Here is an 18145-nt window from a genome sequence, read left to right on the forward strand (position 1 = left end):
GCTCGCAGGCCGCATCATCCGGGCGACGGGCACCGTCATGTACGAGGTGTCCACGGAATGCGGTCAGGTCCTCCGGCGGCACATCGACCAGCTTAGGCGGCGGTTGCTCCCCGATCGCGAGACGGCGGAAGTACCTAGGCAGCAGGCAGCGGAAAACGAAGACCCCTTCGAGGCCCCAGACGTAACCATGCCCGCGCCAGAGGACCCACGGCGGGCCAGCCAGCCCCCGACAGCAGAGGCAGGGGCCCCAGAACCCCAGTTGGAGACCACCGAGGCCCCAGCTCCACCGCCAGCTTCCGCACCGGAGGCCGGAACCCAGGTGGCCCCAGCACAGGGCCCCAGACGTTCGGCAAGGGTGCGTCAGCCCCCAGCGTACTTGAAAGACTATGCCACCTAGGGGTGGTTCCGGACTATGGGGGGAGGGGTGTTGTGTCCACTGACTGCCACCGGAGGTCAGCGCGCATACCCGAGCTTCAGTCTGGGAAGACAATGGGGACTAGGATCCTAGTCCCTCCACTGGGGAACAAATGGGAGCCATGGCGGGAGATTCAAACCCACCAATGGTGACCAAGGGGTGGTCCCCTGGTGTGTATATAGTTGGCCTGCCGGCCGTTTGTCCGGGTGTCTTGTTGTGTGCCTAATAAAGCGTGTTATGCACCACGTCGTTGTCTGTCGTCGATCCATGCGGCTTCCCACTACACAATATTTAGTTAAAGCTACAGTTTTCACATACATTACTCTCAATTTATATTATCATATCATGTATACTTTTATTTCCTTAACTATCAATACATCTAATTTTCAACATGGCCCATCTGCGGCTACTTATATCCTGCCATAGGCAGACAAGGCAGATATTTCTATAAACCTGAGAAAAGCCTCAGGTTTGCAGAAAAATCTGAAATGTAGAAACAAACAAACAAACAAAAAACTAGTGGAGGGTTAACAAAACTCTCAAATAATTGAAGCAGCACCTGTAGTTTGAAGAAATGAATGCCTCCAGTTGCAATTGCTAGGCAACTACAAAAGTATTGCCAGCTTTTACTGGTTTCTGTCAGTAAAAGGCGGGGGGGGGAACACTTTCCAGGGCTGTTTTGGCCTTTGAGGGAGGACTCATCTGGCTCAGGCCTGGTAGCAACCATTGTATGACGTGATATCGTATGACTGACACGACTCCCCCAGGCCTGACTGCTTGCTACTGTTCAACAGCAGCCACTCTGTGAAAGCCATTGTGGTACAGATGCTAGCATTTAAGACTAGGATCTGGAAGACCTGTGGAAGTTCACTAGATGACCCTGAGTGGGAAGGAGACAAGAGCAAGGAAATGTGTGCCTCAGGGTGGGAAATCCAGCTTCTGGTTTATAGAGTATGCTGCAGCACACCCCAATGAAAAGCCACCACAGCCAAGGTCAGCTTCTTTGCTCTATAGCACTCTTCTCTATAGAGTGCACAGACTTCCAGGTGGCCACCGTAACTACCATCTCCAAAGATGGAAAATGATCTGTAAGCTGCTGATGTAGCAGCCCCCCACAGAGAATATGCTGCAACACCTTTGGGTGGATTCAGCCTCTGAGCCTTGTATCAACACTGGTGCCACCCCTAAAACCACTTAAGGTAAAAGGCAATACCAGTTGACCTAAGGGGAATATCCTAAAGGAAACAAATAGGATATCTGAATCATGCCAACACTTGGCCTGTCAATGTAAAAACTGAATACCCTATGGACACCTAGGCAATGCCATTCCCTTTCCTTGTCATGCCTATGATTGGGACAAAGGAAGGTAAGACAATGATCTCTGACTTGTGAAAGAACTGGATTAACCTTGGGAACGAAGGCTTGATCCGAGCATAACGTCAGCCTATCATTGTGGAAAACATAAAGTTCCCTGTCAACTGACAGGGTCTTCAGTTCCAGCACCTGCCTAGTTGATATTATGCCTCCTAAAAACAAGGTCTTAAATGCTAATTCCTTGAGTTCAAAGGTTTTCTACACAATGCTCTCAGGACCCTATGTGGGTTACAAGTCAGAAACCTCTGCACTTGTGGCAGTTTTGACCATGTTGTAACCCCTTTGGAATCTCTTAACGTGTGGATGGCAATTTAAGGGACTTCCCTTCCTAGCCCCCATCATTGCCAATATGGCTGCCACCTGTCACTTTAATGTACTCACACTTAGCCCTCTTTCCAAACCATCTTGGAGAAAGCTAAGACACCTCTAACTGACACATTTAATGGTTCCCAATCACATTCTGAATACCAAGAGTGAAGAACCTGCAAGGTTGTGTTATACACCCTATTTGTGGAGCTCCTTCTAGAAAACTAATATGGTGTCTGTCACCCTGTCGGGGTAACTCAACCCTTCTAGCTGTTTCCGCTCTACCTCCAGGCTGTTAGGTTTAGGAGGGCTGGATGAAGATGTTGTGCCAATCCTAGTGTCAATAAGCCCTTTCCCAGTGGTAGGCACCATGGTTCCATGGTCGACAATCTCTTCAGATCCTGGAATCAAGCTCTTTGTAACCAAAAGAGTGCTATCAACACTAATTCCACCTTCTGTTCCAACAGCTTCTGAATCACCTTTTGAAACAATTAAGTCAGTTGGAACATGTACAGTCATCCCTGCGGTCAGTCGCAGTTCATAACATCTGTTCCTGTTGCCTGCTGGTTTTCAACTCTGGATATGAAACACGGAAATTGATTATTCTAGGCTGTGGTAAAGAAGTCCATTTCCATCATCCTGTACCTTTTGCAGACCTGTTGAAAACCCAACTTGCAGAGCATCCATACGGTCTGATCTAATCATATATACTCAGCCAGTCCGTCAATGCACTATCCTGGCCTGCCACATGGACCACCTCCAATGACTGTAGCTGGATCTCTGCCCTTCTGATCAAGTCACTTGCTTCTGTGTGTAAGGTTTGAAATCTGGTTCCTTATGCCTTTGTTGTCATATTGTCTGTCTGGACTAGAACATGATGACCTGTTAGTATCTTGGAGAATTCCAAGAGCACCAGTCTGGTGGCTCTGAGTTCTAAAAATTTTATACTCAGTGAGGTCTCTTCCTGAGACCAAACCCCTTGTGTCATTGTCCCTTGAGAGTGGGTTCTCCACCCTGGCAGACTTGTGTCTGTGGTCATCACCATCCTCTTTAGATTTCAGATCGGGGATCCCCATTGGAAACAAAAGGGTTCCAGCCACCACTGCAGCTGACACTGAAGTTGTTTTGGCAACTGTACCAGCTTGTAGCCCTAACTGGCCACCACATCCTGGTAAGGTAAGGGAAAATGTCTGTAGAGGTCCAGCATGGAACCTTGACCATTAAAGCACTTCATGGCTTGATACCACCATGCTCAGAAGCTTGGCCAGTACCATACCCTCTATCTTGCATTTTTTCAGCCTGTCTATGGTCAGAAGTTGTAAGTTGTGTTGTCTATCCCAAGTGCCTATCTGCACCCCCAGGTGTACGCATGATTGAGAGGCATTTAGAGTGCCCTTCTCCATGTTGACCACGAAGGTATGGTCCCTCAAAAAAAAAATCACTACCATCTCTGATGCTTCCCTGCTCTGCTGGTAAGAAGGGCCTTGATGAGGATGTCATCTAGATATGGTGACAACAACACTCCCTGAAGTCTCAGATGTGTTACAATGGCTACCATAAACTTGATGAAACCTCTTGGGAATGACTTCAGGCGGAAAGGCAACACTGGTACTGAAGTGCTTCCCATCATACGCAAAGCGTAGGAACCTGTGGCGAGCCTCTTGAATTGGGATGTGTAAATGGTCCTCCTATAGATAGGTGGATACCAGGAAATCCTTTGCTTGAACATCTGCCAGAATGGACTTCAAAGTTTTCATCCTGAACATTCTAGTCCTGGTGCAGTTGTTTAGCCATTTCAGGTCCAAGATTTTCCTGGCATCCTTATTCTTCTTTGGCTCTGTACATGATATTATTTCGGAGTCACAACAGGACTGACAAGTTGTTGTTAGTTTGTTTTTGTTTTTGAACACAGAACACGTCTTTATCTTCAATACGATATCTGCGAGTCGCTCTCTGAAAAGGTTTATGCCCTTGAAGGGAACTGCTTCAGCTTGTGCTGCAGTGTCCCCATCCCAATTCTAAGCCACATGTTCCTTCTGGCTGCTATACTGCATGCCATGGCTCTAGCTAACTGCTGCAGGGTGTCCAGTGAAGTATCTGCCACAATCATTGTTGCTATGGCAACCGTCTTAAGTTTGTCTTTAAGTTCTTTTGGAACTCCACTATCAGCTGAGGTTAGACCTGATGGCCAAGAATGTGTCACCCTGGCAGATACCGAATCTGCTGTTGATATCCTGATGGAGCAGGTTGAGACTGCGAAGTCTTTGCATAAGACTTGCTGAAATCCCCTATCACTGGGGTCTTGGGCAACCTATCTGCATCCATAGGTAGAATTGAGTTGGAGGTCAAGCTAGTCCCAGGTTCGTCCACCATTGGCACTTTGAGTCTCTTGGTAGTCTCTGGTATCAGGGAATAAAGCTTGGGAAAACATCTGATGGTTAGTTTTTAGCTTGGAATGGTGTTCCCACTCTGCCTTCATCCTACTAGAAAAGGCTGCAGGCAGTTAGAGGCTTGCCATTGCCTGCCTCAGCATAGCAACCCTAGTTTTCCTTGGTTGTCTCCCATCTAAGTACTAACCAGGACTGACCCTGCTTAACTTCTGAGATCTGACAAGCGTGGCTGAGCCTGGGCCATCCAGATCAGGGCTGGAATCCTTGCTTGTGGTACTGCCAGTCTGTATATCATCTGGCCAGATTCCACCAGAAGTTCTGGGACAAAATCATCGTTTTCCTTTATGGAGGAAATTCTAAGTACTTGGAAAGTAATCTCATGTACAGCTCTTGAGGGAATAGCCAGGACTGTACTGTTGGTACTACTCCCTCTCCTTCCTCCAACCATTTCCATTCTACCCCATCTGAGGATGGAACTGCAGAGTCTGAGTCCTTCCTGGACTTTTTGCAGCCATCAAGTCGCAGCCCACTTATGGTGACCCTTTGAGGTTTTCAAGCAGAAGATTTTCAGAGATGGTTGGACCTTGCCTGCCTCTGTGTCATGGCTCTGGCATTGTTTGGTGGTCTCCCATCCAAATACTGACCAGGACTGACCGTGGTTATTTGATGAGCTCAGGCTATCCTGAGCTATCCTTGCTTACTCTGTTTCCTGGGTCTCCACAGAGTTTTGTGGGGATTGTGAAGCTTATGATCTAATAGATCTGACTTGCTAAGTATACCCCCCCCTCCGAAAATATGTTATAGCCTCTCTCTGGCAAACAGTGGAGGTGGTAGAAGTGCTATCAAAGCAGCAGCCCCATATGGTTTTCAAAGCAAGAGACAGCTAGAGCTGACCTTGCTTAACTTCCAAGATCTGATCAAACTGGGCTAGCCTGGGCCACCCAGGCCAGAGCCACTGTCCTTGCCTGCCTCAGCATAGCGACCCTGGACTTCCTTGGTGGTCTCCCATCCAAGTACTAATCAGATCTCTGTTGAGATCTTAGCTTCTGAGATCTCAACAGATCAAACTAGCTTGGGCTATTCCCAGGGGTCTTGTTGTAGAAAAAGAGCTGCCGGAGCTCATTAGCATAACTCATTAGCATAACTTATTTGCATATGCCACGCCCCCTGACATCACCGGAAGTGACAGAAGGCCACACCCCCTGACATCACCGGAAGTGTGTCAGAAGGCCCGGCTACTTACCCTCCTGCTTCATCCTCATTCCAAAACGGAATGAGGATCGAAGCAGAGGGCGGGGTAAAGAAGGGGGCGGGGCTTCACCACGTGACCGCCCCGCCCCCTAGAGGTTCTCTTCCGGAGCTCCGTACCTGAGAGCTCCCCCCCGACTAGAGCCCTGGCTATTCCGCTCTGGGAACAGGGAACTGGCAGGTCTGACTCGCAGCCATTTCCTATTTGCTTGCCTGGGAGTGAAAGTGAAAGTGTCTGCCATGAGGGTCCAGAGAACCATGATGGCCACCTTCCCTGGGCCTTCTAGCCCCCTGTCTGCCCCATGGGAACTTTCCCTCTGAAGGAGAAAAAGGAGGGGGGAGAAGGGCTCTTTAATCCACTCCAGCCTCTCCCAGGTTGGGGAGGCTGGAAGCCCCAGGAAACAATTTCCTCTTCATCCTCCCTGAATAGCTCAGGGGTTTGCTTGGGGTTTTCCCCTAGTCTACTACCCTGCCCTCCTTCTCCTCCAGTCTGGATTTTTTGGCCCCGTATGGGCTTACCATGATTCTGGCGAGGGCTAGAGGCTCCCAGCTTGTCTGTTCCACTGCACGCCAGGTTCTCTGAGACCGGGGAGACTGCTGGGTCTGCAGCATTGCCCCAGTCTCCTTGCAGACTCAGCCACTTCCCATGATGTGCGTTGGTTGGGAAGAGACCTCCAGCCACAGGCTGGGCCCAGTGGGAATCTGCGTACACAGCCTTGGCTGCTGGGGATCTCCCAGTACCATCAGCTTCATTTGTGGTCTGCTACCAACTGGGCTTTAAATAATGAAGAGGGAGGGTCTCTCCCTTTTCAGAGGAGGAGCCTATTCCCAAGAGTAAGGACTGCCCCACTCCCAGGACCACCGGAGAAAGAGGAAATAATGTGGGGAGGACTATACAGAGGAAAATGACATGTTCCCTCAAAGTCCTTGCAGGTTCCCCATTGTACAACTGGGCATGGCAGCCAGCATTATGTAACTGAGGCCAACCCAATGGCTGGCGCTGTGCAATTACACCATATTGTTCCTGAGTAGAGGTTGCCAGAAGGAGGGAAAGCTGAAGACTGGGGAGGGCAGATCAATGTAGGTTGGCTGGTGGGTTTCAAGGAAGGGGAAAGAGGAAAGAGTAGAGGACAGGGAAATGAGATGCACTCCATAAATCCTTGTGGATCCCTCATTTGTGCAGATATAAAATTTAGTCAATAGTAGTCATATGGTGCAATAGCAGTCTAGAACTGTATACTTTCTGTCTTCGGCCACTCTGAACTGTTTGCTGAGTGTTCTATACACAAGTTAGCACAGCCATAAAAGCTGATTTTTTTTTAGAGGTGGAGCTAAAGATAAAGAAACATAAAGCTAATTCTTGTTATTAGTTTATAAAGCTCTCAGAAAAAGACTTTATAATAAGCTGCATTGTTCATGATCATTAATTGTCCCAAATTCCTAGGCCATTCATACAATGCCCCCCCCCTTGGAACACCACGGATGATAAATGGATTCTGTTCCAGAATAATTCCTCACATAAATAGAGAAGGCCCCCAATATATTACAATATCACAGAAATTCAATATGTATTTGTATCACTAGTAATTCCCATGCTCAAGGGCTAACCTGGAAATGTGGAAAATGTTCCAAGAAAAGGGACAATCCAACACTGATGTTGGGTCAGATTTGCAATTTGTAATGTGCAATTACCTCAGTTGACAGGGTAAATTGTTATAAAACTAACAAATTGATCAGTGTTGGCTAGTGCCAAACATTCCCTTTGTCTAGACAGAATATCTTTAAGTTTTTTCAAAGATTTTTTTTAATTTTAAAGAATTTTTATTCCACCTTTCTGCCATTACAAGGGCCACCAAGGAAACCAGGACAGATATTTGAAACAGGAGAATTGGAGTATGGAGTCTGAAAGGGCAGGGGTTGAGAAGAGGAAGGTCCTTCATAGGGTATATTGTCATTAAGTCCACTCCTGAAGCTTCCATTTCGTCCAGAGGAATGGATTTCTGTAGCCTAGAAATCAGTTTCAATTCCAGAAGATTCCCAGGCTCCACTTAGAGGTTAGCAGCCCTAATTTATATCTTTCTTTAATTCTTTTGACCCCTGCATGCTCAACATGGATTAGGGTTGTCAGGTGGACTTATGTGGCTGGTGTGTGGGGGGGTGAATTTGCCGAAATTGCCCCCAGACACCCTTGACATGCCTACATCACTTCTGGGTGACATCAGCACATCGGAACGGGCAATTCTTTCTGGAGAAAATGGCTGCTTTTGAGGGTGGACTCTAGGGTACTGTACTCCACCGAGGTCCCTCTCCTCCCCAAACTCTTCCCTTCCCAGGCTCCACTCCCAAATCTCCAGGAATTTCCCAACCTGCAGTTGGCAACCCTACAAAAATGTTCCCTTCAACACCGATCTCACCATGTAGTTCTTCACAGATTAAGCCATATGTTCTTTTTTATTACACTTAAATGAACTACAATGTCAGTGTCACAGGAAAAGTAAATAGTTCTTTAAAAAGCAGTGCCATATGGTAGGAATCACTTTTGAAAGGTTTTGAGTCTTTTACTTGCACAATCTTGAACATAGCTCTCACCTAGCAGAAGGTCTGGTAGTAAATATTGCTCTGAGGTAAAGCTGCTTCTTTACTGCTTTCCAGATAGTTAATACTGCACTTTGATATGGCCAAGAGCACATTGCTACAAACTCTAGTTGAACCGCACCCTTCAGCTCTCCCACCATACATTTATTTTAAATAACAGTAAGACACCATACATAGAACTTCCAGTATTTAAAGACCACCCACATTATCAAACTAATTCTCAACATGTCTCCATGGATCAGGGCCACATTAAGATCTACAAAAAAAACAAAAAACCAAACCTTACACAAAACTTTAAAAATAATAAATAATAAAAAGGACGTAAAAGAGAAACCAGTCACTAAGCAGGGATAACTAGCAGTCAATGTTGCTGCTTCTCCCTGAGCAGGAACCACTGCTGCCACCCTACCAAGAAGAAGCAGCAGCCACTATTGCCACCCTACCAAGGAGACTAAAGTCAGCCCTGCCACCCCTCTTCTGGACAGCATGCAGGGGAGGAGGAGCCGCTGTAGCTGCTCATCCCCCCCAGGCCGCAGCACTCCAAGTGGGTGTAAGGAATAGGAGTCATCAGTACCCCCACCTCTAATACTGCTCCACCACTGCTCTGTAAGTGGAAGAGGCAGAGTGAGCGCCACTGCCACCTCCAACCACGGAAGCCAGGTGGGCAAGTTGCAACCAGCGGAGCATAACTGGCAGCAGAGGTGCTCATGGTAGCCCAGTAAATTACTAGCCCAACAGCCAAGCAGAGGGAGGAGAAGGATGGGTTGGGGGGAAGAAGAAAGAGAGAGTTAGACAAAAAGGTGGGGGAGGGAGAAAGAGTGAGAGGGAGTATGAAAGAAGAGAAAGGAAGAAAAAAAGAGAAAGACTGTGAAAGAAGGGGAACAGCATAGAAAACAAAGGTGGGAGGAAGGGATGCCCCATTTCCTCAAGTTCCTTGCAGGTTCTTGCTTGCCTTTTCATAGCTTCTATAACAGCCATATAAGGAAGGCTAATATTATTATTCCTATTCAATAGATGGGAGCTGAGGCTGAGAGAGAGAGGGGCTTACATTAGGCCACTTCGTGAATGTGGCAGACAACAGGGAAGATCTGCAAAAGATAGGCCCAAATGACACAACAAGAGAACACCACTTGTAGTCATATACAGCTCATGGCTCAAGCCAGTTCAACACATCATTAATGACCTACAACATACGCTGGATGATGATATTCCTCTCTGACAGGCACTCAGAGGCAGGCCTTATCTTACCCACAAACAAGCCCCCTCATCTTACACAACTTCTCACTTATAATAATGCACTACCTAATATGGACATGAACTCTGGGACCAGGGCCTGTAAACCAAGTAGGGTTGCCAGACCTCCACCGAGGGCAGGCAAACCCCCACTTTTGGGGGGTACTTCCCTGCCGCTAGCCAGTTAGCTGGGGGGGGCATAGGTGTAATCTTCGTGGGGGTGGCAGGGCGTCAGCCCCTGCCGAAATTTTCAGGAAGGTGCTCAGCCTCCCCCGGGAGCCACCCTTGCTCCTAGCAAAGCAATGCCTCTGGCTCAGCCCCAGCCCCCCCCCCCCGGGAAATTGGAAAGTCTACACCCTTGGGGGGGGAAATCCCACCCCAAATTACATTTTTCAGGCCACTTCTGGTAAAACTGGAATTGCCCATTCCAGCATGCTGACATCACCTGGAAGTGACGTAGACACGTCAGGGACATTTGTGTAAACTCTATAGTAAATACAGCCAAATTTACCCCTCTAGCCAGGTAAGTCTACCTGGCAACTCTAAAACCAAGATACCAACTTTGTCCCCATGTACACTCTAATAACACAACCACAATTACATCACCCGGAAGTGACACAATCACGTTGGGCACGTTGGGGGCGGGGCCACAATCATCTGAGGGAAAACCATACTTCCGGGTGATGTGCTGACGCCGGGCATGCTGCGTGCTTTGGGGGTAAGGTTCCCCCCGGGGCCCGATCTGCCAGCAGCGGGTAACGGGCCTCTCGGGCGGGGGTTTCCCCACCCCCCCGGGGGTACTTGGCAAGCCTATTCTGAAAAGATTCAGATGTTGGAAAAACAGTTAGATTTGAGTCCAGTAGCACTTTAGAGACCAACAAGATTTTCACATATCTGAAGATATGAGCAGTGACTCATGAAAGCTCATATCCTCCACAAATTTTGTTAGTCTTTAAGGTGCTACTAACTCCTGCTCTTTTCTACTGCTACTGACAGACTAACATGGCTACCCATCAAGATGGTCATGGTATGAGCTTTTGAGAATCAAAGCTCCATTCATCAGATACATGTCTAATGAAGGCAGCTTTGATACTCAAAAGCTTATGCCCTGAAAATCTTGTTGATCTCTAAGGTGCTGTTGGACTTGAATGTAATGATTCTGGAAAAAGAGTTTTAGAATTCGGTAATAATGTGAAAAACTCATCAACATCAAAATGTTCTCCATTTGATTGTCCTGCACAAGTTCCATTGAAATGAAAAGCCTGTAACCACCTAGTCTACATATACCAAGTACTTGTAAAAGAAAGTCAACAAGGGTATAGTTTGATTAATCAGTGCAGGTTTTGAGATGTATACTAAAAAAAGACAGATGTCATTAGCTAAATATAATCATTTTGTAATTAAAAAAACCCCAAGCAGTAATACATGGTTCCCAAATGTATGTACAACCAAAAGTATGTCTTGTGATTAGGGTTGCCAGCTATGTTGGGAAATACTTGGAGATCTTGGGGGATGGAACCTGGGGAGGGGAGGGGCCTTAGTGGGGTATAATGCTATAGAGTCCACCCTCCACATCAGTCATTTTCTCCAGGGGAACTGATCATGGACATGTAGAGATCACTTGTAATAGTGTGAGATCTCCAGCCACCCCCTGGAGACTGACATCCCTACTTGTGACAGATATCACAACAGAACAGAGGTAATGCTTGCCACTTTAGCAATAGTTCTGTGTTTTTTTTAGAATTCCTATCTATGTACATGAACATGTACAATAGAAATGAAACCACACAATGACAATCTTGTTTTCAAGTGATACATAAAGTGGCAATCCAAAGCACAAAGGCAGATGTGAGCATATATTATATGATGCAAGACTGCAATCTTCTATGACAATATCGGATTTGATGAAGCGTAAACTGATAGGGAAATGGTGGTACCCAAAACGCTGAGTAATACTCTCACAATCCTTCCTTTAATTTCTCATACCTCTTTACCATAACAAAATCTGGGTTGCCATTAATTCAAAAGCCACAGTAGCCCACATTTGGTGTTTTCATAGCAGGAACTCCTTTGCATATTAGGCAACACACCCCTAATGTAGCCAGTCCTCCAAGAGCTTACAGTAACTCCTGTAAGAAGAGCTCTGTAAGCTCTTGGAGGATTGGCTACATTAGGGGTGTGTCGCCTAATATGCAAAGGAGTTCCTGCTACAAAAAGAGCCCAATACCCAACACTAGTAAGCCCATTAAGAGGAACCAGATATTCCAAGCACCAGGCAAGGAGTAATATACTTCTCTCAAGAAGGGAGGTAAAAGGCCAAGAGGCAGAGCAGGAATAAAATATGGGGCTACCCATACAAGTCCAACCAAGGGATTCAGGTCCCTAGGTGGAATTCAGCAAATAATCCAAAGTAATCCAAAAAGAAGGAGTAAGCATGATGAATGTTATACATACAAAAATGATAAAAATATGGTTTTAGATACCTTATATAAATAGCATCAATGCGGTGTTTTTTAGTCCCAAGGAAAGTTCAAAAGACAGCTGATCCAGGCCAGGTACAGATCTTTGTTGGTGCTCAAGTTGTTTTAACTATTAAGAAAAGAAAAGAGTTTCTTTGTAATTTCTGGCATCCAGTCATTGGTTGATATCAGTGATTTAGATACAAAGGTCTGGTGTTTCAGTATAAGTCGGACTGTGAAAGTTTGAGAGCAAAATCTACAGGGCAAGTATTAGACATTTCATCGAGTTTTTAAAAAGAAGGTGTGTATACAGATATTGCTGTGAGTTATTTTAATTAAAACACTTTTAAGTTGTAGAAGAAGAGGAGGAGGAGGAGGAGGAGATTGGATTTATACCCCGCCCTTCACTACCCAAGGGAGTCTCAGAGCGGCTTACAAACTCCTTTCCCTTCCCCTCCTCTCAACATATACAAATGTCACAGTATATCAAAGTAGATAAATATTATTCAAAGAGTCCTTTTTAAAGAATCATAAGAAGATGTTGACGTTGACGAAATTCCCCGGAGTATGCTTCCGTTTTGTACTGTACTTCTTCAGAACATAGTCAGGTAAACCTTACAAGAATTATATAACAATTATAGAATACAAGAAAAAGTGCAATGTACCTGTGTACAATAAAAAGTCTTAGTTTAAATACATACAAAATTTGTGTCCTCCAATTATTCATTCATTCATTCATTCATTATTATTAATTCATTATGGATTGCAATCATTCAGAAAAGTATTCAAGATGGTCTGCAAGAATACATACAATGGTCAAACACGAATAATATTCAACAACTCATATACATTATACACACATTCCAAAGGGGAACAACTAACCCTCCTCCATTTACACTCAATAACACTCAAAAACAGGCATGCTTAACAGAGGCAATGAAACCTTAACAGGTGTGCCTTAAGAAATCCTGCTCAGTCTAACTCAAAAAATAACAGAAACCTAACTTACTACAAAAAAATCTTTACATATGTAGTAAGTTAGGTTTCAGTTATTATTTTTTGAGTTAGACTGAGCAGGACTTCTTAAGGTTATGGTTAGACACGTCTGTTAAGGTTTCACTGCCTTTGTTAAGCATGCCTATCTTTGAGTGTTTCTAAGTGAGTTAGGTTTCAGTTGTTACTTTAAGTGTTTGTTTTTAAGTGTTAATCTGAGTAAGACTTCATAAGGCTACAGTTAGACACAACTGTTAAGGCTTTACTACCTCTGTCAACATGCCCGTCTTTGAGAGTTACTTAGAATAATGGATGAGGGTAAGCTGTTCCCTTTTGTAATGTGTATATAATGTTGACTTAAAAAAAAGCTAGGATGGCCCCGGTCACACGGGATGTTTTGGCCCACAAGAGGGATGGATCGGGCCGAAAACGCGCATTAAAAAAACCCCTAGGAAATGCTAGCACCAACCTGAAATGCCGCAGCAAGTGCAGCCGTGGGATCGCCAGCGCGCCTGTCTTCAGGAGCATTCGAGGCTCCCAGCCGAACTGCACATGCGCACACATGCGCAGCCGGCTGTCTCGCTCTCCCTTCCATGGCTCCCCCTCCCCGGCATCTGATTATGCCGGGGAGCAACTGCGTGGCGGCTCAGGGGACCTGTCTGATCCTGCCGCCACATGTCTCTTTCCCCCGTGTGACCAGGGCCGATATATGTCAGCTATGAGTCTTAAAACCTATAGGTCTTAAAACTTTTCAGCTATAGGTCTTATAACTACTTTCAGATAGATTCTGTCTTCTATAGGATTTGTTTTGGTTGGTTGGCCAAAATAATTTGTAAGGATTTTTTTGTAGTAAGAGGGACTCCCTGGACCCAAAATGTATTTATGATAAAGATTTTTCTGAAGAAAAGAAACAGCAATACTGTTTACTTTGGGTAACTTCTTAGTCCATGAACACATTCATTGTATGTAATTAACTTTAATGGCTGTCTTCTATGGTTGGTAGATCTCAGCAATTCGTTGTAGACCGTATCCTGTGGTGCTGATTAAAAAACAGCTATTATTTAATGTCCCGTATTTCTACAACTCCTTAGTGGCACACAGTGCACTTCCTATTACTTCTACACCATGGGTTGTATTCACTGCAAGGCTATTAGAATGTCTGCATCCCAAAGCTTTTCCCTGGTCTTCTGAGATCTTCTATCTCAGCAACACCCATTTCTAATCCTAGGAAAATTTATTTCTAGTTTATAGGACCCACAAGGAGTAATAGCTATGAATGTCAAGAGTTTGCAGAGCGAAGAGGGGGGGGGGATGCTACTGACAGCAGTAAAGAGCCAGGAGGACCAAAAGCCAACAGCACTTTCTACTGACAGATCACAGGGTCAAAACCCATAGGTCCTTGTAGATCAGAGATCTCTCTTAAATGTCTAGTGATATTCCAGATAATGATGCTGAAAATGTAGCAGAAGAGCTCTGAAGCCTCTAAGTACATATGGTTATATCTGATGAGAAACTGTACATGATTTAGTCAGAGTGTCACACATTCTCTCTACCTAAACAGTACAAGCAAAGCCCAGAATGCACTGATTCATATCACACAACATACTGCTTATTTTTACAAAGACCTGCACAAGATTTAAAAGGATATCTGCCCATCAACACATTGATATAGCTAGTTCCTCTCCCCTTTGCACTTTACAAAGCCTAAACAAGAAAACCCCAAACACTTCCAAATTGTGAAGAATCTAGCACAATGCTTACTCTCCCTCTGACTTTACTCCTCTCCTCCACTTTGTTTTCTATTTGCAAAGCATTGTGTGATACTGTGTGTTTTAAATAACATAAGAAAGGTGAAATGAAACCTGCAACCAACCCCAAAAACAAAGAAAAAGGGTTAAGGGAAAATCCTAAATTTATCTAATGTACAAGATATTAAACTACATGGCTGGCCTTAAACAAATTTTGAAAACATTCTAAACATAAAATATATTTTTATGTACTAGAAAAATAATCCAAAATACTGCGAACAATTACTAAATGTGCAACCCTAAAACAGAACACCACAAAAGGCTTTATCAGTGGTCTCCTAGTGAACAATATTGATATTATTATAAAACTCATCTAATACTTCTACTGACTTTACTCCAATATTAGTGAACAGTTGACTGAGATCTTTCAGGATACATCACACCTATTCAAACATAATAATGTGATCCAAAAAACAAATAAATATACAAAAACTTTAAAATATTTATTAAAACCATGCCCGGGTAGTTTTCTATCAGAGTTATATTTGTAATGACCTAAAAATGGTGGAGTAAAATGCTGACAAGTCTTAATCATCCTGTAGGGTTTACAAGGCAAGAGACAGAGGTGGTTTATAGGGGTGTGCAAAAAATGGCATTTGGGGGGTTCAGGTGTACTGGACCTGAAAACTATCAGTATTTCCCAATATTCCCAAATCCCAATATCAGTAATGACAAAAATATGTAATCTTTAATTAAAATTCTGAAGTATCTGACACAATGCTTTAACTTCCTGTGCTTTTACTCCCCTTCCCCATATTGTGGCCCACTCAAAAAGCTTTATGTTAATGTATGTTGTACACTGGGGGCAGGATCTCAATTTGAAGTATTTATATACTGACTCAACACAGACTTGCTTGAGGTAGCTAATTAGTAAAAGCAATATTATAAACACAACATACAACAAAAACAACAAGCCATTTAAAAAGGGGCAAAAAAAGGAGCATAAAATGCACTTTGTGCAGCCTAAATGGTTTCTGGCTAGAAACAAACTACACGACCACTGAAAAAAATAAAACCCACTAGTAAAATGCCTGCATAAAAAGAAATGCTTTCCTAGAAGTGAGAGTAAGGTAGGTAGCAGGTAGGTAGGAGAGGGTGTTCCCTAATTATTCATCTAGACATGCCATCTATTTAATAAAATGTCCCTGTGGATTTTTTTATGTGGGTATGACAATAAGGACTATTAGAACATGTATAATTGAGCATAAATCTTGTATAAAACATCAACATCTTGAGTCACCACTGGTTCAGCATTTTGCAGATAAATAGCATACTTTTACTGACTTCAAGTTTGTGGTCTTAGAAACTTTAAGAATTCACCAATATAATAGAATTAATATTAAAAAAACATTACTTCAATGAGAATCCTTTTGGATTTATTGTCTCAAAACATACCACCCTTATGGTCTTATTCAGGCACTGGAATTTAGTTGCTTTTTATAAATTGATACACGGTCCCTTTTACACCAGATGACTCAGCTTTTTTCCCCTTGTGAAAGCCTCAGTATATTACGCACTAGAACAACCTGTGCTTTCTTGAGGCATTCCAGCAAGCTAAGACTATGGAAATGTTCTTGTGTGACTGACTGGTTGCCCTACACAATGCTCTCCAGTAAATGATGGTGAGTGTAGAAGTTCATATTTAGTATTTACAAGTGGGGGACCCGCGATACTCGCGGGGGAGGGGGACCTCCACACCTATGAGGAAGAGGAGGAAGCAGCAGAAGGAGGTAAGTTCCCCCCTATCCCGCCGGTTCCCCTATCCCACCGGTTCCCCGTCTCCTCCACCTCTCCTCCACTCCCTGGCTCGATCTTCCCCTCCCCCTGCCCTGGAGCACACCCCCCCTCCGGAGTCCAGGTCTACCCACCCCTTCCCATTGCATGGGTAGACCTGGCCTCTGGAGGAGTCCAGGTCTACCCACCCCTTCCCATTGAATGGGTAGACCTGGCCTCCAGAGGAGTCCAGGTCTACCCACCCCTTCCCATTGCAGGGGTAGACCTGGCCTCCAGAGTCCAGGTCTACTCACCCCTTCCCCGCCCCTTCCCCTTCCCACCTTCCAAGGGGCGGGGCCCGCGGGAGGGAGGCAGAGGAAGCAGAAGGCGGAGGTAAGTACACCCCTGTCCCGCTTTTTCCCGTCTCCTCCACCCCCCTTGCCTTCCCCCAGCTCCTTACCATCCCCCCCGGCCCCAAAGCGCCGGCCGAGCCCGTCAACTGAGAAGCGAACTCAGGCCCACCAGTGTCAAGCGAAAGGGGAGGGGACCTAGGAAAGAAAGGCAGCCCCCACTTCGGAGGAGTGGCCAGGCAGGCAGGGCGCCCCGGGGAGGTACATCCCAGAAAGCAGCCTCCGGTCAGCCCCCCCCCGGCACGGAACGCTCTTGCACTTTCGGGGGGATTTAAACATCCCCCGAAATTTTTTTCAGCTTTTAGGATTTTTGTGCACACGTGGGTACTGGCCCACGTGTGCACAAACCTCCCCCTGCCCCCCAGGTGGCTCCGGAGCGCAGATTTAGCGATCCGCACTCACAGGCCACTTGACTATTAGATATATAGATTTGCTGAATATGTTTTGATGCAATTTAATCAGGTAACATCAGTACATCTTGCTTCTTTAGTATAATTGTTATGATTTATAAGATTTTAATATGCTGACTCATGTTTAGCTTGTACTGAGGAAGAGTAATCGAAACAAAGTTTGAAATCTGGAATTTTCGTCCTCTGCTGGAACTTATACATGAACACCCTGTGTTATTTTTGATGAGTAGGTTACCTGATGAAAGCATTGGTATTTTCTTCACCTGTTGAATGTTAATTATATTGTTGCTGTAAGTACTTGTTGAATGCCAATTGTACCCATTGCTGAAAACATCGATTTCTACACTTGTTGTGGAAAGCATTTAAATTTATATTGTCTTTACCTGTTGAATGTTTGCTTACTACTTACCTGTTGGATATCTGTACAAAATTTGCGTGTAATTGTATTTTGAATACTGATATTACAGTATTCCTTTTGCTTATTAGCATTATTTACACAGGTTTTTCTTGTATTTCGTGTGTATTGCAGGATAGAGAGCATGCCTTGAGAGCAGGATCTTAATTAACCAGTAAGCTTGACAGAATGGGAGAAAGTGGTCCTTAAAGTACCCTGCACTGATGCTCTTTAGGCCTTAAAGATAAGAACCAGCATTTTGAATTGTTACTGAAAACAGACAAGTAGCCACCAGGGATCTTTAAGCACAAGGATGATGCAATTCATGTATCCAGCCCCCCCCCTTCAAGTTTATGATCAGCTTTCAAAGCACATTACAATAATCTAACCTGGATGG

Source organism: Gekko japonicus, unplaced genomic scaffold, assembly GCF_001447785.1.
Source record: "Gekko japonicus isolate JY-2015 unplaced genomic scaffold, Gekko_japonicus_V1.1 scaffold118, whole genome shotgun sequence".
Taxonomy (NCBI): Eukaryota; Metazoa; Chordata; class Lepidosauria; order Squamata; family Gekkonidae; genus Gekko; species Gekko japonicus.